This window comes from Sorex fumeus, unplaced genomic scaffold, assembly GCF_029834395.1.
Source record: "Sorex fumeus unplaced genomic scaffold, SorFum_2.1 ptg000265l, whole genome shotgun sequence".
NCBI classification, from domain to species: Eukaryota; Metazoa; Chordata; class Mammalia; order Eulipotyphla; family Soricidae; genus Sorex; species Sorex fumeus.
The window spans coordinates 34843109-34870594 of NW_026606322.1; the positions used below are offsets into that span (position 1 = coordinate 34843109).

A 27486-nucleotide genomic window follows, 5' to 3' on the forward strand; every position below is an offset into this window, starting at 1 on the left:
GTGTTTGGCAGAGTTTGGGGCCAATTTCACTGAATATATCATAAGTGAAAAATACCAATTTTGTAAATGTGTTATGTTAATTGCTCAACTATTACTAGAATTCAAACCATAATTGTCACCTTATCTTTATTCCTTTTGACTCTGCCAATTTTCTCTTCATGGAAAATGAAGTTAACATTTTCTATGGTAACTTTAAAACTCTGATGTTCATAACTGCCTATGTGTTTAGGAATTCTGGGGTCATTTCATTTGGGGGTGTTGTTCATTTGGTGTTGGGACTGGAACTTGGGAGTCTTGCATTTGCAAGACCTGACTTTTGACCTCTGAGCTATTTCCCTGTCCCAGCATTATAAAAATATTTATCTCCCCCTCCCAGACCAATGTTTAAATGAGTGGAAATTCGTAGTGTCTTACTGAATTACTGAACTACTCCTCTTACAGACAGTTTACAGTTTGTGCCTTTAAACTGTGCTGACTAACTCTGCCTTTTAATAGCTGTGATGTACTTCCAATTAATTTAACTTTCCATGTGGTCTATCACTTCCTTTTTGTTTCCTATTGTTTTCATGCCCCATTGTCCCTCCTCTCCAATTACATTTGAATTAATTAAATTTCTTTTAGAATTCCATTTTAATTCGTTGATTTTTTTCACATACCTCTTTTATTGTTTTCACAGTGCTGCTCTTCAGATTACAGTGAGCATACTGGATTTTTTATTGAAAGCGAATGTTATAAAATGCATTGATTGCACTTTTTTTTGTTTTTATTTCACAAAAATCTTAGAGATGTTTTCTCCCTGAAAGTTATGTCTTGTTTGGGGGTTTATTACGAATGTGCTATTGTTTTTACCTTAAATTATCATAATTGTGCCTAAAAATAAGATTAATTTTTATCTAGCTTCACATCCTTTTAAATTGAAGAGCTTTTAGGGCTGGAGCTATAGTATAGTAGGTAGGATTCTTGCCTTGCCTGCAGCCAACCTGGGTTCAATCCCTCACATCCCCTATGGTCCATTAAGTCCTACCAACAGTAATTCTGAATGCAAAGTCAAGAGTAACCCTGAGTACTGCCAGGTTTGATTTCCAAACAAATAAATAAAATTTAAAAGCTTCCTGTAACACTTTTTATGGCAAGATCTCTTGGAAAATTATCTTTGATTTTTTTTAGTATATCTGAAAATGCCATCATCTCACCTTTATTTCTAAATTATGTTTGTTTCTCAGAGAAGTATAAGCTGAGAGTTTGTTGTTTGCATTTGACATTTTAAAGATTTTATTCCACGGTCCTCCAGTATTTCTGTTGAGAAGTCATTGTAATTTGTATGTTTGTTCCTGTATATGTAATGAGGACTTTTTTCTTCTAGATACTGTCAATATTTCTGTTTTCTTTTCGATTTAACTCAATAGTGTCAAATTTCTTATCTTTAAAAAAAAACAGTTTAACACCCAATTTCAGGGATTTATCCCTACTATATCTTCGGAGGTCCTTAGAGCTTGCCAACTCATTTAAATTCCAGAACATTTGGGTGCTGGAGAGATGGTACAGCAGATAGCATACCTGTCTTGCATATGGGTGACCCAAATTCCATCTCAAGAAGCCCATGTAGTCCCCCAAGCTTGACCAGGAGTAATCCCTTAGTACAGACAGAGCGAAGAATAAGTGCTGAACACCACTGGTGTGGCCCAAAAACCCAAAATAAATACATTAAGCCAAAAAATAAAATTTCAGGACCTTTTATCCATCCTTTACTCAGTTGATGGACTTATCAAATTATTTATCTCCTTCTAAATTTTCTAGTTGATCATTTGCTAGAGCTATATAAATCACAGGAACTGTTATTTTTCCTTTCTCTATTCTCCAATTCTTATGAGTTGTGCCTATTACTATAGTCCTGACTCTTCCTATATTTTATATATGATGTTATGCCTATCCACTAAGTTTTTTTTTTATATATTGTAGCACTGTCCCTGTAGCACTGTCCTCCCATAGTTCATCGATTTGCTCGAGCAGGCACCAGTAATGGAGATTGTGAGACTTGTTATTGCTTTTGGCATTTTGAATACACCACAGGAGCTCACCAGGCTCTGCCGTGTGGGCAGGATACTCTCAGTAGCTTGCTGGGCTCTTCGAGAGTTTTATATATTATACTTTAATATTATACTTTAATTTCTAGTTGATTCTTTTTATAGTTACTATCTTCCTGCTGATATTTCCCACTTATCCATTCACAACAGACATAATTTTCATTCTAACTTGAGGCATGGACTGGAGCACAGCAGATAAGGCGTTTGCCTTGCACACGACCGACTGGGGTTTGATTCCTCCATCCCTCCTGGAGAGCTTGGCAAGCTACCGAGAGTATCCTGCCTGTACAGCAGAGCCTGGCATATTCTACATGCCAAAATCAGTAACGACAAGTCTCATGATGGAGACGTTACTGGTGCCCACTGGAGCAAATCGATGAACAACAGGAGAACAGTGCTACAGTGCTACTTTAGGCATAGTTGTAACATCTACATTAAATCCCTGTGGCTAATTCGTCATCTGGGTCATTTCTAGAGCCACTTCCTTCTTAGTCTTTCCCCTTAACTCTGTAGCTAATTTGAGAGGCATACTGAATGTTTTTTGAGGTACAAGGTGGGAACTAGACATTTGTTTTTTGTATCCAAGCATTGAATTTTGTGTGCTTGTTTTAGTAAGTAGATAACATGGAAGAATTAAAAATCTTTTTTTCCCTCATACCCAAAGTGGTAGCAGCTAAAGTCTTTTTAGGGTTTTTTTTTTTAGTGTGTTTCCTGAGCTGTGAGTTGTTTATCCCATTCACACACATAAATTGTAATGCCCCCACCTTAATAGTTTTTCCTTTCTATGATCCACCCCCTTACTTCCCATCTAATTTGATAGCCCTTCAACTCTGCTCTCTGCTGCTTAAAACCTGCACACAGCAGGGGATTTCAGCCAAGATATAGTATTAGAACTTGCTTAATTTAACTGGGACCTGCCCTAGAACAAAAAAAGTCTTATCAACAGGAAACTCGACCAATCCCATTTCCTTCTTTGAAGGTTGACACTCCTCCAGTTTATGTCTGCTCTTTAGTTTCTTTCAGTGATTTCAGAGAGTTGTTTTTCCAATGTATTATCAAGAATTCATATTTGTTATCTTCATTAGGGTTGTATCCATCAGCATTGCTCCATTTTTCCATTCTACCTGTAGGTGAAATTTGCCTGCATCTCTGGCTGTTGCCTTTAAGGAAAACTCTAAGTCCCATGTCCTCAGCAGAAACTTGAAACGCATTTAGGGAGAGGGCAAGAATGTTTCTTTTAGGAAATGATCTCCTTGAGCATAGCATACATGTCTTTCCCAAAGTGGCATTGCATATTAACCTTGTTTTCTCTCTTACTTTTGTATTAAATAAGACAGAAGAAGATATGCTATTATGCTGCGTGGTGGTGGGGGTGTAAGGATGTGACGCCCATAACAAAACGCTACTTATGAATTTATGAATGCATCAAAGCTTCTGGTAAAACAGAGTAGATTGAATGCAAATGCCTATCTTTACTTCCTCCCGCCGTCTCACAAAGCAATGACAGAAAAGGAATTAAAAATAACTCACAAGGACAAAAAAGGAAGACAGAAGGCAACAAAAGGAGCATTTCAAATTCTGGGAAATAGTTTAAATGCTAGTAAGTGCTTTAGAGGAGATAATGCAGTGATCCCAGTCTTTTTTAGAAAGAAAACCAAAAACAGTTATTTCCACACAATCCTTGTGGATGCATAAATCCTTGGGGATGGGAGACAACTGGCTGGAAAGGCAGGTGCGCAAAAATAAATAAATAAATAAATAAATAAATAAATGTAAACTACTGAAAATTGCAGCATGGACTGAACATTTTTTGAAAGGGAAGTTTTAGACTGCCCACATTTCCTCTTCAACCCCTCTCTAGCCAGAGAAGGCAGAGGTCTGCTTTTGGAGAGGCTCACTAGTCTCTGAATTTGGAGACAGTAAGTGCAGTTGAGGTTGGAGGGTGAGTTTCTGTGCTGAGATCAGAATAATGGGGAAAAACTACCCATTGAAGAGAGATTTGTTCCCCACAAGGTTCCAGGAAGTTTTGCAGCCATGCATACATATTTGAGCTTGTGGACTGGTGAACTGCTTTCTGGAAAAGAATCAGTCCACTCCAAAGTAAATACCCAAAGTACAGGGTTGTAACTGTGAACTTAAGGGAGAGTGATTCAATTTGCTTTCTCTGACCTTTGAAATTAAGCATTTCTTTCCTTCTTAATGGTAGGTCACAAATCTGAGTATTAGACATTCTTATGAGTTTGTCACTAATAGGAAACATAGTTATTTTCTTCTCACTTGCACATTGCATACATCTTAAAATAATATTTACACATGTGTTTCCCCCAGGTTGAAGATATACCATGCAGAGTAGTACCCAGTATATTTGTAAAGAAACAAAGTTTAGTAAATCACAATTTAATTTCTAATTTTTTTTGTTATAAAATGTAACTAATTTTTTTTTATTAGTGAAACACCATGAGGTACAGTTGTAGACTTACAAACTTTTGTGCTTGGGTTTCAGTTATACAATGACCGAGTACCCAGCCCTCCACCAGTGCCCATTCTCCACCACCAATGACCCCAGTAGCCCTCCCACCCCCCCATCCCCACCCCCACCCCATCCCGCCTTTGTGCTTTTTGCTCTCTTTCCTTTAGGATGTTGTGGTTTGCAATAGAGCTATTGAGTAGTCATCGTGTTTGGTCTATAGTCTACTTTCAGCACGCATCTCACAACCCAAGAGAATCCTCCAAACTTCCTTTACTTGGTGTTCCCTTCTCTATATGAGCTTCCTTTCCCCCCCTAATTTCTAATATTTTTTTGTAGTTGATCTGATGCATTTAAAAACACTTTTCTGGGACACAATATGCTTTACCAGATTTCCAGGGCACATTAAAAACATATTAACCCTTGAACTCTGTGTGTTAGTATTTGGAGATGTCTCAGCTCACAAATGAATTAATGATTCCATAGCAGCTATAGTGGCGCCTTATAGACACCTGATAAACTGGTAAGTCACTATCACTTCAAAATTAGGCTCATTTTAGCCTCACTTTGATTAGGATTCGACCAAATATCCTCCAAGGACAACCTGTGCCCTGAAAAAAGTCAGAATTAACAAATTCGGGTCAATTCCAGAAGGAAGATGGAAAGAAACAAAGTGGCAAGAAAATAGGCAAATGAAGAAAACACCATGATGAATGTAAGAGATTTATGTTGGTTCCATAAAGGAGGACCAGGATATTGTACACAAAGAAACATGAAGGAGCTGTTGGCATTCCAGCTGTGCTTGTGTTTCTCAAGAGAAAAATCCAAGAAGCAGTTGGAAATAACACTGAAGTCTACAACATTATTTTCTTCCTTCTAGGAAGTAGAGGGCAAAGTCAAGTGGTATACTGATACTTTATCAGTTGTACCTAGTCTTCATTTATTAAGCATTGGACCTTCTTAGTAAGCACCTCTGATCTACATGTTTGTCCATTTTCCCTCAATTTAACTACAATGCTTCCACTCCGGTCCACTCACCTATGCAGTGACAGATGGTTGGGAATTAGAAGTTAGAAAATGCTTTGCTCACGGGCAGAACAGCAGTGATGGATTCTTTCCACAAACTGCAGTGTCTGATAAATGAAGTTTCATCTCTGGAGCTTTCCCTCCTGTTGGTCCCCAAATATTTCTAGCTTCCTGCATACCAGCTTCATGCGACTATGTCGTGGTGTCCTTTGTTGTCTCTCTGCTGTGCTTTGAGGTTAAACATGGTTCTGTAACTTGCTTTGGCCAGTGAAACATGAAACCCCTCTGGAGAGAAACTCTCAATACTGGCATATTATTTGGTGCATGCTTTCCTCTCTGTCATTGCGAAGTCTGGCCAGACTGGAGACTGAGTGTTAGTGCAGGACAAATACTATTTCCTGCCAGACCCAAGTCGAATCAAGTTGAACCCAAGTTGAATCTTGAACCAAATGTGAAGTCCCTGAAGTTGCCTTGTAAAGAAGTTTGGTCATGTAAACTAGTATACCATCTCCTTCCCTTTGCACCTGTCCTTTCCTTATTATAAATTATGCATTAAAATGCCAAGCAGAGAACAGATAGAGGAAGTTGACTTGGAATTTTCGTCCAAGCCTTGATCATCTATATAAGCTGCTTCAAGTACAGTGGTTTTCAGCCAGATGTTGCTGCCATCCCAGTCTGATATAAGCATCACACAATTTCAAATTCGCCATCTGTGCTAATATTTTTTGAATTGATAAACTCTTCCTAGATCTGCTCCTTTGCTCTTCAAATAAGTAACATATGTGCATCTATCACAGTTCCTCTTTGACATGATTTCCTTACATATATTTTTTGAACCCCACACACCTAGTCTGGGCCCCTGGCTTTATGTCCCTGCACTTAAACTCTTTTTTTCACAGTGCTTACATTGATCACAGTTTATCATCACAAATTCTTACCTCTTCTCTTGGCCCCGTGTGTACAGGAGATCTATTAAGTAGGTGCTCAATAAACGTTTAACATGAAGTAAATATAGCCTCAGGAAAGCTGAGGGCGAGTCTGGAGAATACAGAAGAGATTTGGCGTTGTGGGGATGCAGAAGAAAAGATCAAGGCAAGGATAAAAATAGCCTGTAAAAGCCTGTGATTTAGTAGTGCCCAGGTAACATCAAGAAGAAGATGTATTTCCATTCTGGTGTCTCAGGGCTGTAAGTGTTATAAAAATAGTGAATGAAAATCAAAGGGAAAAAAGTTAATGTTTTTTACCTAAGTATTGAATTTTGAAAGCAAGCCTTCTGGCCCTTTTTAATCACATTACAGTGAGCCCTACCATGGCTTTCTAAAATAAAAACCTCTGAAGTAGGGAGCAAAGGTGTTTGAAATGTACTGAGGTGACTTATATCTTCCACAAAAGTCTTAAGTTCCTGCCATCCCTGATTTTGCACTGCTATCATTTGACATTGCCTCTTTGGTAATGTACACTGTTTCTTAACTTGTGTAGATTGTACAAACACCCATTGGTTCATTGGTTCAGAGTCTAATTAAACATCTGAAAAAAAAGTGAGGTTTAGTATCTGTGTGGCTTCCAACCATATGTTTGATCTTCTTTGCCTTTCTCTGCTTCTCTGGCAATGTAACACTAAAGTGGCAAAGGACGCATACAAATTTACTAGTGGTTGGGCTGGAACCATAGTACAGTGGGTAGGGCATTTGCCTTGCATGCGGCTGACCCAGATTCGATTCCCAGCATCACATATGGTCCTCTGAGCACTGCCAGGAGTAATTCCTGAGTGCAAAGCCAGGAGTAAGTCCTGTGCATCACTAGGTGTGACCCAAACAAAACAAAACAAAACAAAAACAAATTTACTAGTGGTCGATTGCACAGAGAGCTTACACTTTCCCTACAGTGGTTCACTAAGTTTTTGAATCTGATGGAGACTCTGAGACAGACTTTGGAAGGAAAGACCTGAGTGACTTCTAACTTATTATAAGAGCACATGCAAAAAAAAAAGGTTCCCAATGCTCCAAATGCAGAAAGAACTATATTAAACCCTGATTAAGAATGTATTGGCTAGACATACTAACCATACTAACCATTGAACTAGATAATAGTAAAAGTCGCATTTGTCTGCCCTCTCTACCCAGATGCAAAGAATTAGCCAGACTCCAATAGTATATTTCTTTATAATAGAAATATTCAACTGAGCTGAGATTTTTCTGTTCTTTCATAACCTTCCCCTTCTTTGTTTTGTTACTCACCAATGAACTCTCTTATATTTGCCTGTTCTTTCATTCAACAGAGATATTCCTAGAGGCTAGACTGTCTGTGCCCCTTTGTCCTAGCAGAAACCACATCTAGCAGTTGTGCTGTGAATAGACCAGGTGTTTCCAATGACTAGTGGGAAGCCCATTGAGTGCATGAAAGAATGACTAGAATAAAAGTTTCAGGTAGGAAGTATTTCTTTCACAACTATTTGATAAAATGGGATGAATCCTCATTGCATGTGCAAGGAGTAAAATTAATTACCTATTAATATCTATGCATGTAGCTATTATGGTACCGTTCAGGATATATGATAAAATATAGAGCAATAGCACAGCGGTAGGGCGTTTGCCTTGCACGCAGCCAACATGGCTGACCCGAGTTCGATTCCTCTGCCCCTCTCGGAGAGCCCAGCAAGCTACCGAGAGTATCTCGCCCGCACGGCAGAGCCTGGCAAGTCACCCGTGATGTATTCGATATGCCAAATACAGTAACAACAAAAGCTCCAATGGAGACGTTACTGGGCCTGCTTGAGCAAATAAAGGCCTTTATCTTTATTCAAATCATAAATTGAAGAGATTTGTTTAGTAATAATTATAATATCAGCTTCCCAGAGAGGTGCTTGCAGTGACTGGAGAAATTAGTAATGAAGTAGTACGCTGGGCATGAAACACATTTAAAAGCATTTAAAAAAATACATTTACACAATGCATGTTTAAAAAAGCATTTATAAAATGCTCTTTTATAAATACATAAAATAGCATTTATTTTCCCTAATCCTGAATAGGACAGTTGAAGCTATATTATTGGGGTTTCCACCAAAGCCAAGGCTGTTTATGGAAGGCAGATGGTTGGCAGCAAACAATCCAGAGTTTCCCTCCTTTCAGTTTTCCTCTCATCTTTCAGTCTTTCCCAGTAAGAGTTCCTTAAGTCAAATCCAAGCAGAAATCGGAAGGCAAATTGATCTATTGAGGCATTTGTCACGCGTCTCATCTTAACTACTGGAGCAAGTTAGAGAGACTGAAGGATGAGTCAGAAAGTACAAAGATATCATTAAGCATATTAACACATGGCCTGGAGCGATAGCACAGTGGGTAGGGTGTTTGCTTTGCATGAGGCTCACTCGGGTTCCATTCTTCCGTTCCTGTTGAAGAGCCTGACAAGCTACCGAGAGTATCCCGCCCCCACGGCAGAGCCTGGCAAGCTCCCAGTGGCGTATTCAACATGCCAAAAACAGTAATAGCAAGTCTCACAAGGGAGATGCTACTGGTGCCCACAATGAACAATGGGAGGACAGTGCTACAGTGCTACATATTAACACATAGTAGAAAGGCAATGTTTTCCACTGACTCTGAAACTAAAACAAAGAGAAAGTGTAGTAGAACTGGTGCTGTATATTCTTTAACCTTATCCTTTTATTAATCCTTATACGAAGGAACTCTACCAGTTCCTAAAGATGCAAAAAAATAAGAAAGATTTTCTGCCGTCAAGAGTTGTAGTCAGTGAAGCGCAGAGGTGAAGTCAGGTAAACAAGCAAATGACTTAGTGTATTATTTGTGAAATAGTGACAAAATATTTTTACAAAGTCATTGTTTTGAGAGTTTGGTGGACAAATTGCTTAAACTGAACTTAAATAAATTGGCATAATGCTATAAATGACATGCACACTTGGATATAGATATTTGTATGTATATATCACAATTAGAATTTGATACTGAATTTTATATAATTTGAATTAATTTTAAAGCAATCCATATGAATCCAAAATTCTTAATAAAAACTTCTGACTTGGGTAGCTAAAATGTTCAGGAAAAAAACACTTTTTATTTTGCAAAATTTTAGGATTGCCTGGAGGAATAAACATATTCAGAAAGTGCTAATTAGCTGCTTCTCACACTCAAAGTACACAAGCAAAGTTCCAATTTGTGTGTAGTTGGCACAGGTGGGCTGTTAGTAAAGGAAAGATTTACATTAAATTGATTGAAACAAAAAGCATTTGTCTTGGGAAAATACTATTTTTATCCTGGCTGGACAGAAAATGCATCTTTGACCTCAGTTGTTGAAATTACCATTGCCAGGACAGCAATCAATCTAAGTGGGAAGAAAAACACATTTAAAACTAAAATTTATTGTGTAGGAATATGGTTTCCCTTGGTGTGTGGAACTATTTTGTTTGTTCCTTTCTCTTCATGTTTTCAGTATTAGGGTCAAAATGTAGGTGGGTGTGTGCAATAGAACTTTCCACAACTGAAAAGGGGTATATGAAAGAATATTTGTTTTCTCCATTGCTGACTCAAGAAATCTATTAAAATTTACCCACTCTGTTCCCAATTTTGTTCTACAGGTTATGCCAAGAGAGAATAAGTGGCTTTGACAGGTTGTGTTATGTAAACTAAGGTTTCCTAACAGCCCCTTTGCAAGTTTTCTTCCTCCCAGCACCAGTACCAGCCATAAACTCAAAATCTGAGCAGTCACATACACCCACCACTCACACACACCATTACAGTCAAGCTCTTAAGATGAACAAGCTGCTTGTGGTGTGCATAAAATCCCTCCCTTAAATTTCTCTGTGGCAAAACAATCATGTGTTCTGCTTATGAACAGCTTGGATACCACCATTTCTCAACTCCTGATCCTTTTTTTTTTTTAGCTTTTGGGGTTGCACTTGGCAATGCACAGGGGTTATTCCTGGCTCTGCACTCAGGAAATACTGTTGGTGCTTGGGGTACCATATGGGATGCTGGGAACTGAACCTGGGTCGGCCACAAGAAAGGCAAATGCCCTACCCGCTGTGCTATTGCTCCAGTCCCAACTCCTGACATTTTCACAGTAAACAAAGGCAAAGGAAGAAATCTAAGCTTCTCATTCATCCCAGCCCATATATAGCTTGAGCTGAGTGTGCTATTCAGTACAAGAGTGTTCATTTGTTTACCGTAATTATGAACTTGTTTACGAATACTTATATGTCAGTATGCCTTGCCATCATTCAATAAGTGCTTAATAAGTTTTAAAAAAATCAGCAGCACTGAACCACGGTGACCTCTGTCAAAAACACCACTACTTACAGCAGTTAATGTTAAATTAAGTGAAATAGAGACTGATGAGACTGCCTCTGACTGTTGCCGACCATATGCCCCCATTTATTAAGGAACTGTTTGTAGTTATCCTGCTATAAGTTAGGTCAGCCTGACACTGCCATAGTGAGCATTTATTCACAAGCCATGCTCAGGGTTCTACTGGCTCCAGCAAAACAACATTTGTACATATCTCATTTTAGGCAATGCCAGAAATTATTTTTGATGTCTAAAATTTAAATAGAAGTTGTGGTTTTATTTGTGAATTACACACTTTAATAAAATAGTAATTGGTATTTAAGAAAAGAATTGTATATAAGTTAATATGTGTCTATTTAATAAAAGTAATTTCTATCTCATGTATCATTTACTCAAGTGTTTCCAAACTAGAGGTCTTTTGAAAAATACTCATATGTGGCATTGTAAGAGTACATGTGACACATAGAAAATGGGCTTTGAACAAGTTGTCACCTCTGCCACTTACTAAGTGACTTAGACAAGCTACAAAACTTGTCTGGGTTCTTATTTTTTTAAGGGTTGAAATACCTATTGACTTGTGAAAAGCAAGTGATAGATGAAAAGGATGTTTGTAAAGGGTCACTTAAGAGGACTCAGTTATTTTAGTTTTACCTGTGTCCCTTCTTCACTGTTAATAATGGACTAAGTTTGTGTGAAATTAAATTCTCCTTAGTCCATATGTCCCATAAAAGTTTTTCTGGAAGATTTATAAAAGATTGGTTTACATATTTCTCCTCCTTTTAAGTGTTTTCCTCTTTGATGGTCATTATAATACAGGATAGTTCCTCAATGGTAGGTTGAATCAATTTATAATCAGAGAATCTACTTAAGTAAGCAATAAAGTAGGCGGGATATTCCAAACGTTTGAACAGTACCTTAGATCTCTCTTTTAACTCTTTCCATAGTTGTATCAACAATTTTCTAAAAAATATTAGTCAACATTTTTTTAATTTATAAAAATAAAACCAAAGACTTTAAAAGGCAGGCTAACAAAAATTTAGTTATTTGCCAAAATGATAATATTTTAGCATAAAATAAATATTTCTAATTCTAGTCTGTCAAAATAGTCTTAGTATGGAGATGTTTGTTTCTTTTTTGATTGACAGTAACCAGGTTCCTACCAGAATGAATTTGAACTAATTTTAATTGTTGATGAATTTTTTTCTTTTCTATTTCTTTATAGAATTGCTATGGTTTATTTTTTGAAATATCTGTGACATTTTTACCTTAAAAGTTCATGTTTTAACCTTTGTTATCAATTATTTTGTTGAATATGACATGCCTAGAATTCAACAGGTAAACACTCATCACTAAGCAGTCCTACCATTAACAAAGTATTACCCTGTGATATGCAGAAAATTCAGGTACCTCAACACTGAATTTAGCTTTGAATTTGGGACCAAAACTCTTTGTAAAGTGCAATGTTTTTGAAAGCACTCAGCACATTTTAGATATAATTCATTTGATCATATTCATACAGAGTAAAATATTCTTCCTAGTGTAGCATACTTTTACTAATAACAAAGTTTATATACAGATTTTTACTAATCTATTAAGCAATGAACAATCTTCCATATGATGAGTGATTTCTATATTTAGAGAGGATATAAAAATGTTATTAGATATTCATTATAAGCTTTCTAAACGTTGAGCTTTAGAAAATATTCTGTGAGAAAAATAAAAATTATTTGATTTCATTTAGTTTGTTAAGTTGGATTAGTTAGCATACTAAACTATACTAAGCTTACACTACTTTGTGTCTGTCAAAACAAAAAGAAACATTTAAAAACCATAGTGTTTTAGAAATTAGTCTGTTCTACTTTCAGATTCCAAGTCAAGGCTACTTATTCTGGTAATATTTTGACTTGTGGATAAAGAGAGGAACTGGCAATAATGCTGGCCTTAACTCTGCTTCTAATTGGCTCCAAATGTCCAAATAGCACTTTTATGTTTCTTGGAGCAAATCAAGGACTGTGAAGGCAGCCCTTCCCTTTTTCCCAGATATTCATGATACAAACACTAGGATAGTTGCAGGAAAAAATTTGAAGAGTCAGAGACTCTTCATCCTTGGGATTGACCTTACTCTATTATCTAAGTCATTATGAGTGATTGGCATCAACTTGATTTCTCTTATGCAAGAAAATGCCTTTTCTCAGGCATATGTTGACAATTTCCAGGATCATCTTGTTTAGGAGACATATGATATGTTCCTAAATTTAAATTTAAATGTTCCTAATATAGTTTCTGAATTTTAATGTGCATTCACCTTTCTTATGTCCTTTGGTATTTAGAGTCCTAAGGGAAGGACAGGGAATGATTATGCTCTTCTAAACAGCAAAACGAAGAAACACTAAAGAGCAAAGAGAGAAAAGCTTTATGTAGGGTTTAATGTACTCAAATAGTAAGTGAAAGCTTATTGTAGGGCTCAAAATTAAGATAAGTAGCTCTATGGGCAAAAAAATTAAATAGAAATAATGGGTCAAAGCTGTCGTCTCTGGTAAAGAGAGAAGCAGGGATGATCAGATTGAATCTTCCAATAGGATTCAGAGGTGAGAGGAATATGTATGCTTCATAGTTGAAGCTGAGACTTAAGTATTTGAGCTACTTACTAGTTACATTATGTAGTAATTGAAAAGACCATAGTCATCAAACTGTAAGTTTAAGTGGCTGTCAAGATCTTGACAAAGAAACAGCTTTTATTTTAAAATAAGAGATTTAAAATGTAACTTTTGTAAAATATTGTATGTACAAGTTAGAGATTGGCAAGCTAAGGGAAACCACAGCCATGGAGAGTAGCCCACAAACTTAGAAGAAAATAATTTTAAATAAAGGCGATGGCTATAAAGGCTCATGTGACTCAACTAACTAGAATAGTTTTCATTAATAAATTGATCCTTTTAGAAAAAAAAAACTAAGCTTCCTGAAAAAGTAGTGCATAAAATGACTCACCAAATATCCCATGTACCCAAAAGAATAATGTTTTTTAACTAAAACCTTGTAGTAGAGCTCAAAAAGAAGGAAAACAAACAGAAGCACACAGTTATTAGTCAAAACTGAGGCATCTGAATAGGAAAATAGAAAGTGGAACTGGGATTTAAATTTCAAAGTTCTCCACACTCATGATGAGGACTGCAAAATAAATATTTTAAGATTCTCACTGACAAAAGTAAAATTCCACTAAAAATGTGAAAGTGCAAAAATGAACACTGATGGAAATCAAAGCATACTGGAGGAGGTAGAGAAAAATGAAGAGAAAGAGTCTTATAAGAAGAAATAGCTATAATTAATGAAACACATATGGCATTACGATGAAAAACTGCTTGGAGCAAGATATGAGATTGGTTGAGGAGTTTAGTGAAATGGAAAATGGTACTGAGGACTTCATAAGGAGCAGGCATCAGAAAGGGTACGTCAGCAGGAATTTTCTAAGATCTCCATAGAAGTTATTGAATTATCTCCTCTTGGATCTAAATTCACTCTTCAGGGACTGAGGTAATAGTACAGTGGTCAAAGCATTTTGACTAACACAGGGCTGACTTGGGTTCAATTCCCAGCAACCCATCTGGTCCCCAAGCTCACCAGGAGTGATCCTTGAGTGCAGAGCCAGGAATAAGCCCAGAGTACCACCACATGTGGTCCCCAAACCAAAAATAGTAAGAATAATAAACTTACATGTCAACACTTTCTCTGTGAAAGCAAATGGAATTCTTGAATCAGAGTGAGAATAAGAGTGAGTGTGAGTGTTATACCTGCTTCATGTAGGATATTGAGGTGGGAGAAGTTTCGATGCTGAGATGTGAAGATACCAGCTGCAGTTATATACCCAGAATGCAAAATCCCTCAGCATCGTTGAAGCTCTGACCTTAGGGTATTTTTTTCTAGTCCTTTTTAACCATGGAAACCAGAGCTCTCATAGCTCCCTCCCTACCTACTAAAGAGCAGGAGGATTTTCTCCACAGTCAGCCGGCCACAAAGAAATGGTTCCACCAAACCTCCACTTCAACTTACATCCACGCAATTCACCACAACCTCCTCAGGCCCATGTACTGGTATCTGGTAATTCCATATTCAGAGGGTAGCAACCTACTTGCCCAAGCACTATAGACCATTTCTGGCCAAGCTCTATGTCTCTGCTATCCGTTGTCTGAATTAAACCTCTGGCATGTGAAGCCTTTCCTGTGTATCCTTCACGGGGTACTCTCCTGAGCTCTAGCATGCTTTGCAGAATTTCTACATATCTTTCTGCTAATCTTTTGTCAAGTTTAGCAATTCTTTTTTAATTAAAGATAGTTGACACACAATATTATATTAAAGTTTGCATCATAAAAATTCAATGGTTGTATATCTTGCAAACTCTAAGGATAGTCAACATCTATCACTATAAATAATTGCAATATTTAAAAATATATATTCCTTGGCTTGGGACCACACCCAGAGGTGCTTAGGACTCATTTCTGGCTCTGTACTCAGGGATCACTCCTGGCAGTGCTCAGGGGGACCATATGGGATGCCTGCTACTGAACCCAGGTAGGCTGTGTGCAAGGCAAACAACCTACATTATGTACTAATGTAGTCCAGCCCAAATCTCTTTTTTTTTTAACTAATGAGAACTTTTAAGATCTACTCCCTTGTCAATTTTCAAACATATAATTTTTATTAATTATAGTCACTGTGTTGCGTATTACTTCCCAGGTAGTTATTTATTTCATAATGGAAGTTTGTGCCTTTTTCCCACCATCACTCTTTTCACCTACCACTTGCCTCCTGTCATCAGTCCATGTTCTTTATATGACTTTGGTTTTTTAAATTCCACTTGTGCCTGCGATCTTAAGATCATAATTGCCAAGACTGTTATGTCTGACTTAATGTTTTGAGTTACATTGCTCATTATAAAGCCCTCAAAGTCTTGCAAATCATGTTTTACAAATGACAAAATTTTTATTTTTTGTGGCTGAATAATTCATTGTGTATATAAATACATGTATAGCATTTTGTTGATCCACTAACCCTTCAGCATATAATGTTGTTTCCTTTTCTTGAATATTATAAACAGCACTGTAAAGAATTCTTTCTATATAAACTTACTTCATTTAAACTACTGTGGGTTTAAATTGCCTGGTTTAATCCTGCCTTGTTTGAAACATGAACAAGGATATAAATTAACTTTAGACTTACATCAACATTCATGTTAGGTCAATTCCACTAAAAGGATTAAAATAATCAAATCATTACTTCAACTAGCACCAAAGAAAGGGAAATGAATTCAATAAATTGAATTAACATATTAGAATATGAAAAGCAGAAGGTAGAGGGAGAAGAAAAAGCAAAGTGAAGCCATAGTTTAAAATATGTACATACAAAGGAACTGGAAGATAGTACAAGGGTTGAGGTATTTACCTTGCACTTAGCTGACTCAGTTTTAATCTTCAACACCTGCAGGAGTGATCCTTGAGTAGAGTCAGAAAGAAGCAAAGCACAAGTGTGGTCCAAAAACCAAAATAAGAAAAATAAATTTTTAATAAAATAAAATTAACACTTAGGGAGCTAAGGATAGCTCAGTGACAAAAGTATATGCCTTGCAAACATGAGGCACTCGTCTGATTCCCAGTGCTACCCATGTGCTCTGACTCTACTCTTTGAGATCATAATCAATGCAACAGAATATACTAACTCTGGCATTCTGTCAGGTGTGTGCAAGCAACACACATATATGTAACATGTAGTGAACACCACACTTAGGGATGCAGTATAACCACCAAGTGTACCTGTGTGATGGGTGGCCCCAGTAATCACCAGAATAACAAAAAGAAGGAGAGAAACTAAAGGTAATAAAATACAGACATACATATATACATGCAGTCCCAGAATAGTTTTATCGAGAGGTCCAAAATTACCACAATCAGAAAAGTCAACTTATCAAAACAAAAATCAACCGAATAGCATGTTGAAGGACAGATTCTCAGGTTGAACATTTTTTTTATTCAATCCTAAACTTAAATTTTTAGAGTTAGAGTGACTCATCAAAAAGATTTGATAATGAAGGGAAAAGATATGTCATACAAATGTTAAGCAAAAGCTTGGCATTGTAAATTTAATTTAATCAGACGAAAGATCATTAAAGCACAAAGCATTCTTAAGAAAAATTGAAAGTCAAAACAGAAAAATGATTATTCATATATTGATTAGTGCTCATAGACCACTCCCAGCTCAGTGCTCAGTGACATATTTCAAAAATGCTTGTGGAACCAATTGCCAAAGATCGAACTCTACGCATACCATATGCAAAGCATGTATTCCACTTTTCTGAGCTATCTTCTGCATTGATTATTCTTAGAGAACAAAAAGGAACAATTCACCAACTCTGTTATCATGAGGAAGATACATAATCTTATTCCATGTGTCTAGTAATACAGTCTTAAATTCTGCAAAAGAACAAAAATTGGCAGAATTGTAAAGAGAAACTGATAATGCCCTGTAATGGCAATGGGAGATTTTAACACCTTTCAGAAATGAACAAAATGTTCGGATTTGTGCTCTATAAAGATCCAGAAGATTCACTGTTAAATATGTCAGTCAAAAATTCTGTGCCAGAGGCTGGAGCTATAGCACAACGGGGAGGGCATTTTCCTTGCATGGGGCTAACACGGGTTCGATCCCCAGCATCCCATATGGTCCCCTGAGCACCACCAGGAGTAATTCCTAAGTGCAGAGCCAGGAGTAACTCCTGTGCATCGCCGGGTGTGACCCAAAAATAAAAAAAAAATCCTGCGCCAAAAATCGAAGTTCACTCTAATTTCAAGATTATATTTTTATAGAGTTTAACTACAAAGAAAATTTAAATTTAAAATTAAAATTTAAAACTACAAATTAAAATTTAAACTACAGAGAAGTTAAGAAAATTTAAATATATACAAAGAAGTAAAATATACAAAGAGGTTAAGTAATAAAGATTGCCCAAAATACATTTAAAGTAAAATACCAAGTGTATAATTATAGTTAAAAAATTCTAAATTTGGAAACTTAAATAGAGATATCAGCCTTAAATTATGAATTAAGAGAATATCTCAATGCAAGTTATAAAATTATTTTAATTCAATAGCATCAAAAGCACTTTAATGTTCTCTGAAATGCAAACTGAAACACTTAGAAGAAAATATATAATATTTTTTTGTAGGAGTGCTGCTATTCAGCCACTGATTAGCTAATTGAACTGGGCATGAACTCCACCTTAATTTTTAAAAATTTTTTTTCTTTTTATATTTATTGAATCACTGTGGGAAAAGTTACTAAGCTTTCAGGTTTAAGTCTCGGTCATACAATGATCAACGACCTTTTCCTTCACCAGTATTCATTTTTCACCACCAAGAACCCCAGTATACCCCCACTCCCACCCCTCCAAATGCCTGTGAGGCAGATGATTTCTACTTAACTCTTCTCTACATTGATTACATTCATTATTTCGACAAAAGATGCACCATTATTGTTTAGAATTTCCCCCCAAACAATCAGAATTGCCGAAAAGCCATTGTGAACTATTTTGTTTTCTATAGCTGGTTATGAGAATCATATAATGTCACATGGCCACGAGTTTGGATTTCTGCAAAGAGCCAGATAATTACGAGATTGGTTTCTGTGTGTCTGGTGTTATGGCCGTGCCGGAGAGCTGCTCGTGGGGGGTAACTTGTGACCTCAGTAGGGCGTGAAGGACGTGCCGGTACCGCCCCCCCCTTCCATTGAGACTGCAGTTGCCCCATCACCGCCGGCTTGTATCTGGCTTTCCTATAAACTCTGAGGCAGCAGCCACCTTGCTGTCAGGGGGGGAAAAAGGCGGAAGGGAGCAACACCCTTTCCCTCCCAGGGAGGCATGGCACCATAGTTTAACGTATAGTCCATTCACTTTTCTTCTGCAAGCTGCTGGGCTCTGGACTAAGTCCTTTTGCCTCTGGAGCCATGGCTGTGCCAGAGAGCCGCTTGTGGGGGGCAACTCGTGACCTCGATAGGGCGTGAAGGACGAGCCGGTACCGCCCCCCTTCCCATGAGACTGCTATTGCCCCGTCACCGCTGGCTCATACCTGGCTTTCCAGTAAGTTCTGAGGTGGCAGCCACCTTGCTGTCAGGGGGAAGAAGGCAGAAGGGAGCAACACCCTTTCCCTCCCAGGGAGGCATGGCATCATAGTTTAATGCATGGTCCATTCACTTTTCTGCCGCAAGCTGCTGGGTTCTGGATTAAGTCCTTTTGCCTCTGGAGCCATGGCCATGCCAGAGAGCCGCTTGTGGGGGGCAACTCGTGACCTCGATAGGGCGTGAAGGACGAGCCGGTAATGCCCATCTTCCCATGAGACTGCAGTTGCCCCATCACCGCCGGCTCATACCTGGCTTTCCAATAAACTCTGAGCTGGCAGCCACCTTGTATGTGGTCCAGATGCATCTCTGCCAAAAGCCGCTGGGTTTCAAGATTTGTTTCTGAATCTCCGGTATCATGGCTATTAATCAGCTTTATCAGGAGTCAGAGAGGCCGTTTGTAGGCGGCCACTCGGGGTCTCGTTGGGATGGGGAGAAAGAGTTGGCTCCACCACCATGTGGTGAGGCCCCGTGTGTCTCATCATTGCAGGCCCAAACCTGACTGTCCAGTGGAGGATGGTGGTCACCAGGCCGCCAGGGGGAACAGGCCAAGGCACGAAACCTATTCCCACCTGGAGTGGCCCAGCACTAGTAACCCACTGCAGGAACAGGACGCATTTCTGCCAAAAGCCTTTGGGTTCCGGGATTCGTTTCTGAGACTCTGGGATCATGGCCATTAAGCAGTTCGATCAGGAACCAGAGAGGCCATGCCTCCAATTATATAGCTGAGCCAAAGGTGGTTTGTGGGTGTTGTCTCCCACATACCTAACTTTTGACTGTTTACTTTCTTGGTAAACTTTGCCCCAAGTTTTTGGGGTCTGGCCAAAGGCACGGCAGCAATTTTGGGGTATCTGAAAGTCTGACGTTGCCATCAGGCTGCTGATGCACTCACCTCACAGGTACAGATTGACCTGCTGACGGCACCATACCCCCCAAAATATATAATCTTTAAAAGATTTAATATGGTTAATCATTCAGAATAGGAAGTCTGAAAGTAATAGATTTTCAAAGAAAGTAGAAGAAAAAAATAATAAAAACGTTTTTTACACTGCTAATTGGAATGTAAATGAGTAGAACCTTTGCCACATGGTGAAAGGGGCATGTTCAATGATTTTTCATTAGAGTGTTTAGTCATGAGAGAAGAAAAATTCAATATAAATCCAAAAATATTCCTCCAAGAATAAATATATAAATAAATCGTGGTCTGTTCATGCAATGGAATACAGTGTCGTGGTTAAGAGGATAAAGTATTTAATTAAAAAAATAGGTGCTGAACATACATACATGAAATTATAATAAGAAAATCACTCCATTATTTATGGGTGTCTATCCTTAGGAGAATGCAAATATGAATCAACTAAAGCAGAGCTTCGAACAAGAATTGTCTGTGGAGAAATGAGAGAAAAAAAAAACAATTGTGGAAGAATTTATCCTGTTATTTATTTTCTTGACAAATAAGCTGAGAAAAAAAATTTCAAAATGTTTGTGGTATTTTATTCCCGATGATAGATAACAGGTTGTCTGAGTCATCTATTTTGTGCAAAATGCAAATAACAAAATACTATTTGAAGTTACAGAAAGGAAAAAAAGAGTACAGGGAGAAAGAAAAGAGAATGTGCATGAGGAGTAAAAGAAGAGAGACACCTTTTCATTCCATCGCAGCCACCAGTAAGCCAAGATGGGCGCGTACAAGTACATCCAGGAGCTCTGGAGGAAGAAGCAGTTGGATGTGATGCGATTCCTCCTGCAAGTGCTCTGCTGGCAGTACCGCCAGCTCTCGGCGCTGCACCAACCCCCCCTCCCGCCCACCCGGCCAGATAAGGCACCCGCAGGCTGGGCTACAAGGCCTAGCAAGGCTATGTTATTTATCCGTGGTCGCAAACGCCCAGTGCCGAAGGGTGCAACCTATGGCAAGCCCGTGCATCACAGTGTTAAGCAGTTCAAGTTTGCGTGAAGCCTTCAGTCTGTGGCAGAGGAACAAGCTGGATGCCATATGGAGCTCTGAGAGTCCTGAATTCTTACCGGTTTGGTGAAGATTCCACTTACAAATTCTTTGAGGTTATCCTCATCAATCCATTCCATAAAGCACACGCTAGGGGAAAAAGCAGCTCAGATAGAGAAGAGAGCACCAAATAAAGGTTGTTAGGAGGATCCTCCCAGTACGGGAAATGCATGCTGAAACTAGATGATAGACTGAACATGATTGCCACTCAATGCCTCTTTTGCAAACCACAGCACCCAAATGGAAGGAGAGAACAAAAGGGAATGCTCGCCACAGAGGCAGGGTGGGGTGGGGGGATGAGGGGTGGGAGGGATACTGGGATCATTAGTGGTGGAGAATGGGCACTGGTGGAGGGATGGGTACTTGATCATTGTATAATGAAACCCAAGCACAAAAATTTGTAAGTCTACAACTGTACCTCATGGTGTTTCACTAATAAAATTTTTTAAAAAGTTGATTGACTTGAAATCTTTCATTTGATAGAGTGGCAGGCTGTATTCAGTGACAAGGAATCACTGCTGGTGGTTCTCAGGGGACTGTATGGGGCATCAGGGATTGAGCTAGGATCAGCTGTGTGCAGGGCAATTTCCTTACCCTCTGAGCCATCTCTCTGACCCTGTGATATTTCATTTTGCGTAATGTCAGCACATATGTAAATTTGAAGAAATAAAATGCTTTAAAAATTAAGGATAATTATCCACATACATATAGATGTGTGGTATGTAAAGAAGCATAGTAAGGAAATAAGAAATGGCCTAGACAAGAAAACTGGAGATTTGAGGATGCCAAAAGGGGATAGAAGGTGGGTGGGCAATGGGCAGGGGGTGGGTGGGAGGGTACCTTGGCATATTGGTAGAGAAGAACAGACACTGAGGTGGTGGTTGTGAGGTTGGAACAATGTATACAAGAAACTCCACCTTCATAACCATACTGTAAATAACCGAGCCTCAATAAAAATTGAAATAAAATATTTTACAGTATTTACTTTTCTTATTGAATCAGAAGCAAGCTTTTAATTTATATTTATGACATAAGTGGCCAAACGCAAGGAAGTCAGACTGAAGTTTTGTTTGTCTTTGAATTACCTATTTGGCTATTTGGGTTTTGTTTGTTTGTTTGTTCTTTTTTGCTTTTTGGGTCATGCCTGTCAATACACAGGGGTTACTCCTGGCTCTGCACTTAGGTATTACTTCTGCCGGTGCTTAGGGGACATGAAATGCTGGGAATCAAATCTGGGTAACCCGCATGCAAGGCAAACGTCCAACCCTCTGTGCTATTGCTCTAGCCCCTTGTTTGGCTATTTGTTCATTCTAAAACAATTGCTGGTCTTCTACTATGAACTAGAATTTTCTGTAATGATAGAAATATTCTATCGCTGGATAAATATTCTATACCCAACATGGTAAAATGGACTTTTTGAGTATGGATATTGCACACTTGAAATGTTACTAGTTCAACAGGAGGACTAAAATCTTGCATTTTATTTCATTTTGATTACTAAACAGATTAAAATGCTGGTGGCAACTGCATTGAACAGCAAAGAGCTAGACACCCTGACAGGAGGACAGTGCTTCAGTGCAGTGCTACCTTACATGGATGTATTTTTCATGAAGGTCATACCTTTATGAACTCTTTGGAGCCTACTTAATTTCCAAAGGCTTCACCTCTCAAAAAAAATTGACTTTGAAGATTGGGGCTTTGACATATGACTCCTCAGGAGACCAGGACCTTAAATGATAAAGAAACAGCTCTTGATGCTTGTATTCAAGACTTCCTGGGTCTCTGCGAGGTTTAGTGGAAAATAGTCTGGACAGGTTCAGATTGGGAGGTCCCCCCACTCCATCGACCCCAACCCCCACCAATTGCTCTGACACACACACACACATACACTCTCTCTCTCTCTCTCTCTCTCTCTCTCTCTCACACACACACACACACACACACACACACACACACCTCCTTCAGTCCCCTCCCCTCCCACTTCTGCCAGTATGCCTTATTGCTCTTCCATCAGGGCCTTCTGTTTTAGGACAACTGAAAAGAAGCAAAAGCAATTTTATAGAAACTGAATGGCTGAGTTTCCCACTGAATTTTTCTTTCAGTTGCCAGCCACTTCTGAGAATTAGGTTTTTCTGATGGAAGCACTTGAAAGATTAGAAGGAATACCATGTTAAAACTGAATATAATAAAACATAAGGTAAAAAAATGAATTCTAGAAGGATTGGGCTTGTATAATCCTCGTATGGGATAGTCTATTTTTTCCTGTAATTCCCTTTATTGACAAGAACATTAGTTTTAGTCTTAATTGTACTCAGAGTTATAATTGGATAGATTATACTTATAATTCTTAAATACTGGCTTAACATCTCTTTTATTACTCTGTAGAATCTTTTCATTACTCTAACTTATAGAAAACTTTTAACAGTAAACAAAATAATTTTTGAGCAAATAATAAATAGCACTGCCCTCCCGTTTTTCATCAATTTGCTTGAGTGGGCACCAGTAACGTGAGACTGTTTGAGACTTATTGACATTGTGAGACTTTTTGTTACTGTGTTTGGCATATCGAATACATAACAGGTAGTTTGCAGGCTTTGCCTTGCAGGCAAGATACTCTCGGTAGCTTGCCGGGCTCTCCAAGAGGGGCAGAGCAATCAAACCTGGCTCTGCGGTCTGGTGGCTTGCAAGGCAAATGCCCTACTGCTGCGCTATCGCTCTAGTCCTTTGAGCAAATATCTGTGAAAATAGACAACACGTTCCAAAGACCAATGAAAATGAGCTTTAGTTTGACTATTATAATGTCTACAATTATCAATCAACACTATAACCTATTGTTACCAATAATTAAAAATTGATCAGACTTTGGGAAACCTCTCTTAAAGTCGGAAAAAAAGAAAACAAGAAAATTATTATCCAGCAGAATCTATCATTTTGATATTTTTGTCAGTATTTATTTATTTATTTATTGCTTTTTGGGTCACACCCAGTAATGCACAGGGGTTACTCCTGGCTCTGCACTCAGGAATTACTCCTAGCTGTGCTCAGGGGACCATATGGGATTCTGGGAATCAAACCTGGTTTGGCCGCATGCAAGGCAACCGTCATACCCACTGTGCTATCGCTCCAGCCCTTCAGTATTTTTAAGATTCAATTTTTTTTAGAAGAATGCATTGAATATTTTAGCTTTAGTGTGAGTATTCTTGTCGTCATTACAAACTCAAGATTTTTCTTTTTGTTTTGACGCATGTGCTGCCCGAGCCCATGTGCTGCTTGTGCCCACATGGCTGAGCACTTGTGGTACCCCAGCACATGTGTTGCCCACATCTCACATCTTGAGATGAGTACTTTCATGTTTTCATATCTGATGCTGGGATGTATGTAGGGGCTCTCTCTGCCTCTGGAGAAGCCCCCATTCTCTCTTGAGCATGTTCCTCCCTCTCTCTCTCTCTCTCTCTCTCTCACACACACACACTTTCTCTCCCTTCTTCCCCCCTCCTAAGGAGCGATAGCACAGCTGTAGGGCGTTTGCCTTGCATGCAGCCAACATGGCCGACGCAAGTTCGATTCCTCCGCCCCTCTTGGAGAGCCCGGCAAGCTACCGAGAGTATTTGATATGCCAAACACAGTAACAACAAAGTCTCCAATGGAGATGTTACTGGGCCCGCTCGAGCAAATCGACAATCAACGGGAGGGCCTTTACCTTACCTTACCCTTAGTATTTCATCTTCATTAACCAAAGCATCAATAGAATTTCCAATAAAAAATAAAGTATTTTTAATATACTTAAACTTGCTCTATGTACAATCTATTCCCACTAATTCAAATTGGCTTTCAAAGGACCCTTGTGAACTATCAGACTGTCACAATGATCTACATTGTGAAGCAAAAGAAATTAGGTTGTTATTTAAATAGAATTTCTTGGGAAGATGCATGATCCTAGAATGAAAATCAGTATATTTCATTAGTTTGAAAAATGTGTCATGTACCAATAAGCGTATGCACAATGTTCATAGAAGACCGTATTTTTAGACTCAAATCATCACATTGACTTTGCAAAATGGCATAAAACAAAGAGCATAGTCTACCTCCATATGCAACTTCTTTTGTTTTAAATATCTGCTTTGTTAGAAAGAATTCCTACTACCAGTATTGTATTAACTGAAAAATAATCTACTTAGGAAAAAACAAGTGAGTAAGGTGGGGAAAGAAAAACTTCTTTGGGAGGAGAATTGTCTGTGGAGAGGATCCAAGAAAGTAAAATTCTATTCCTTATTCTTTAGAAGTTAGTGTTTTAAGCAGCCCTCCTGAATAATATTAAAAGGCACTGTGGGGATTTCTTGAAGTTTATAGTGCGAATACAAGTGTTATTTCAGATCAAGTATAGTACTATGCGAATATTATAGGTTTTACAAAAGGGGTTTATGAGATAATAACCGTTTCTGAATTAATAGATTGGAGAAGTTTCTATTGAGATGGTAACATTTAACATCAAGATGACTGGGACACAAAGGTTAATTGCAATACTTTAAGTAGCCCAATAGGACTAAATAAAATAAAATAAGTAAAGAAATTTTAACTTTTTTATAAAAGCTCCGAAGCCAGAAATCCAAAGCAGGAACCTGGAACTATGAGGATTTCCCTTTTTTGTTGTTTTTTGTTTGTTCAGCTTTGTTTGGGGGGTCACACTTGGTAATGATCAAGGCTTATTCCTGGGTCTACACTCAGAGATCATCCCTGGGGGACTTTGGGGACCATATGAGGTGGTGGGGGTCAAAACTGGGTTGACATATGAAGACCAAATGCTCTACCCATTGTACTATCTCTTAAGATCCTGGAACTATCAATATTTTCTGAAATTATATCATGTGCCTACTAGCTGGTAGGAAACAGTATTCGTACATTTTGAGTCCAGTGGTCCAGCAATAGAAAATAAAAATCTATCTACGGAATAGTTAGAGAAAACATGTAGTGGGCTTGCAGAGAGAGAGGGTGGTGGTGTTGGGGAAGGGTGAAATGATTAGTGCTGTTAAGACATACCATGTTGAACTGCAAAAAGAAGGAGGAGGAAGAGGAGGAGGAGAAGGAGGAGGGAGAGGAGGAGGAGGGAGAGGAGGAGGAGGAGGAGGAGGTGGAGGAGGAGGAACCTTGGTCTGATTATTGGGGCCTTACTACTTAGAGTAAATGCTGTTGATGTTGTTTAGGCATGATTGTTTTTCAGCAAAGCAGCCATTTCTGAATTCTGAGCCCTGGTAGTCTACCCTTTGATGCTCTTGTTTGCCAATTTAGCACATAGTTACACACTTTCACATCTTTTGTACACACCCTCACCTTCAGCAACTTCATTAGAATACTGCCATTTTTTCCCTACCACTGAATCTCTCCTGGACCTTGCAACTAAAGAAAAATATGATCTCAAATATTCCTGGCTAGTTCCTTCATCCACAGAGATCTGTATCAGCCACATTTATGTCCACACAATCATATAATAGAGATGGGAGAATGAGAAAAATGCCAAATGCCTAGGTACCATGCAAGGCTGAATCTGATAATAGTGTCTGAAAAGGTCAAAACACGATACTAACTCATAAAAGCAAAGAATCACATTAGACCTTTATTCTCTGAACTTCCATATTGAAAATAGCATTTAAGCACCCAGATATGGTGTCAACAGACAGAAAGAATACCAGATAGAATAGGGACGCAACACTGTGGAGAACAGGGGCAGATAAAAGAGGACTTGGGAGGGACAGGAGAGAGATACTATGGTAAGGCACTTGCCTTGAGCAAGCCAACCTAAGTTCCCTTCCCCAGCACAAATATGGTCTTCTCAGCGCTGCCAGGAATGATCCCTAAGCACAGAATCAGGAGTCAGCCCTGGGTCCTGACAGATGTGACCTGAAAATGACACCTCACCCCAAAATAGTACATATATATATAGTGCTGAAGGAAGAGTGACAAAAATGTACATAGCATAAAGGAAAACTAGAGAGAAGCCAGACAAAATTAGACAAGTTTAAAGGGCAACCTAAGAAGAAAATATTTTACTTGATGACAATTTGAGATCCCACAGTTATGTACAACACAGGCGTATACCACTCAACTCTCGAATGTCCCTTTCTTCTATACTGAGTTTGACAAAATTTTTTTGTTTTAATCTCACTTTATAATTTTTGTCCTTGAGGGTACAGTGCCTATATTGCAGCTACTGAAATTGTCTTTATAGCACCCCCCCAAAATGCAGAAAATGTTTATGCCAATGGGTGTGTATGTATTTTAATAAATATTTATGGACAGTGCTATTCGGACTTCACAAGGTATTACTTTTGATTGTCTTTAAGCATGTAAAGGTGTACAAAGCTACACCTTTTAAATGTCTACACCTTTAAGCATGTTACCCCAACTATCAATAAATAGATGTGTAAAAAATTTCTTATGCAAAAAGAGATAGCTGAC

The 27486-nt window shown here is 38.4% G+C and overlaps 1 protein-coding gene and 1 pseudogene across 2 annotated transcripts in view; both read left to right on the forward strand.

The window, feature by feature from the left end:
• CYYR1 (cysteine and tyrosine rich 1) overlaps positions 1 to 27486 on the forward strand; it is a 117808-nt gene that overhangs the window by 39492 nt on the left and 50830 nt on the right. The window lies entirely within an intron of this gene.
• On the forward strand, positions 20696 to 25562 carry LOC130018424 (60S ribosomal protein L15-like; annotated as a pseudogene).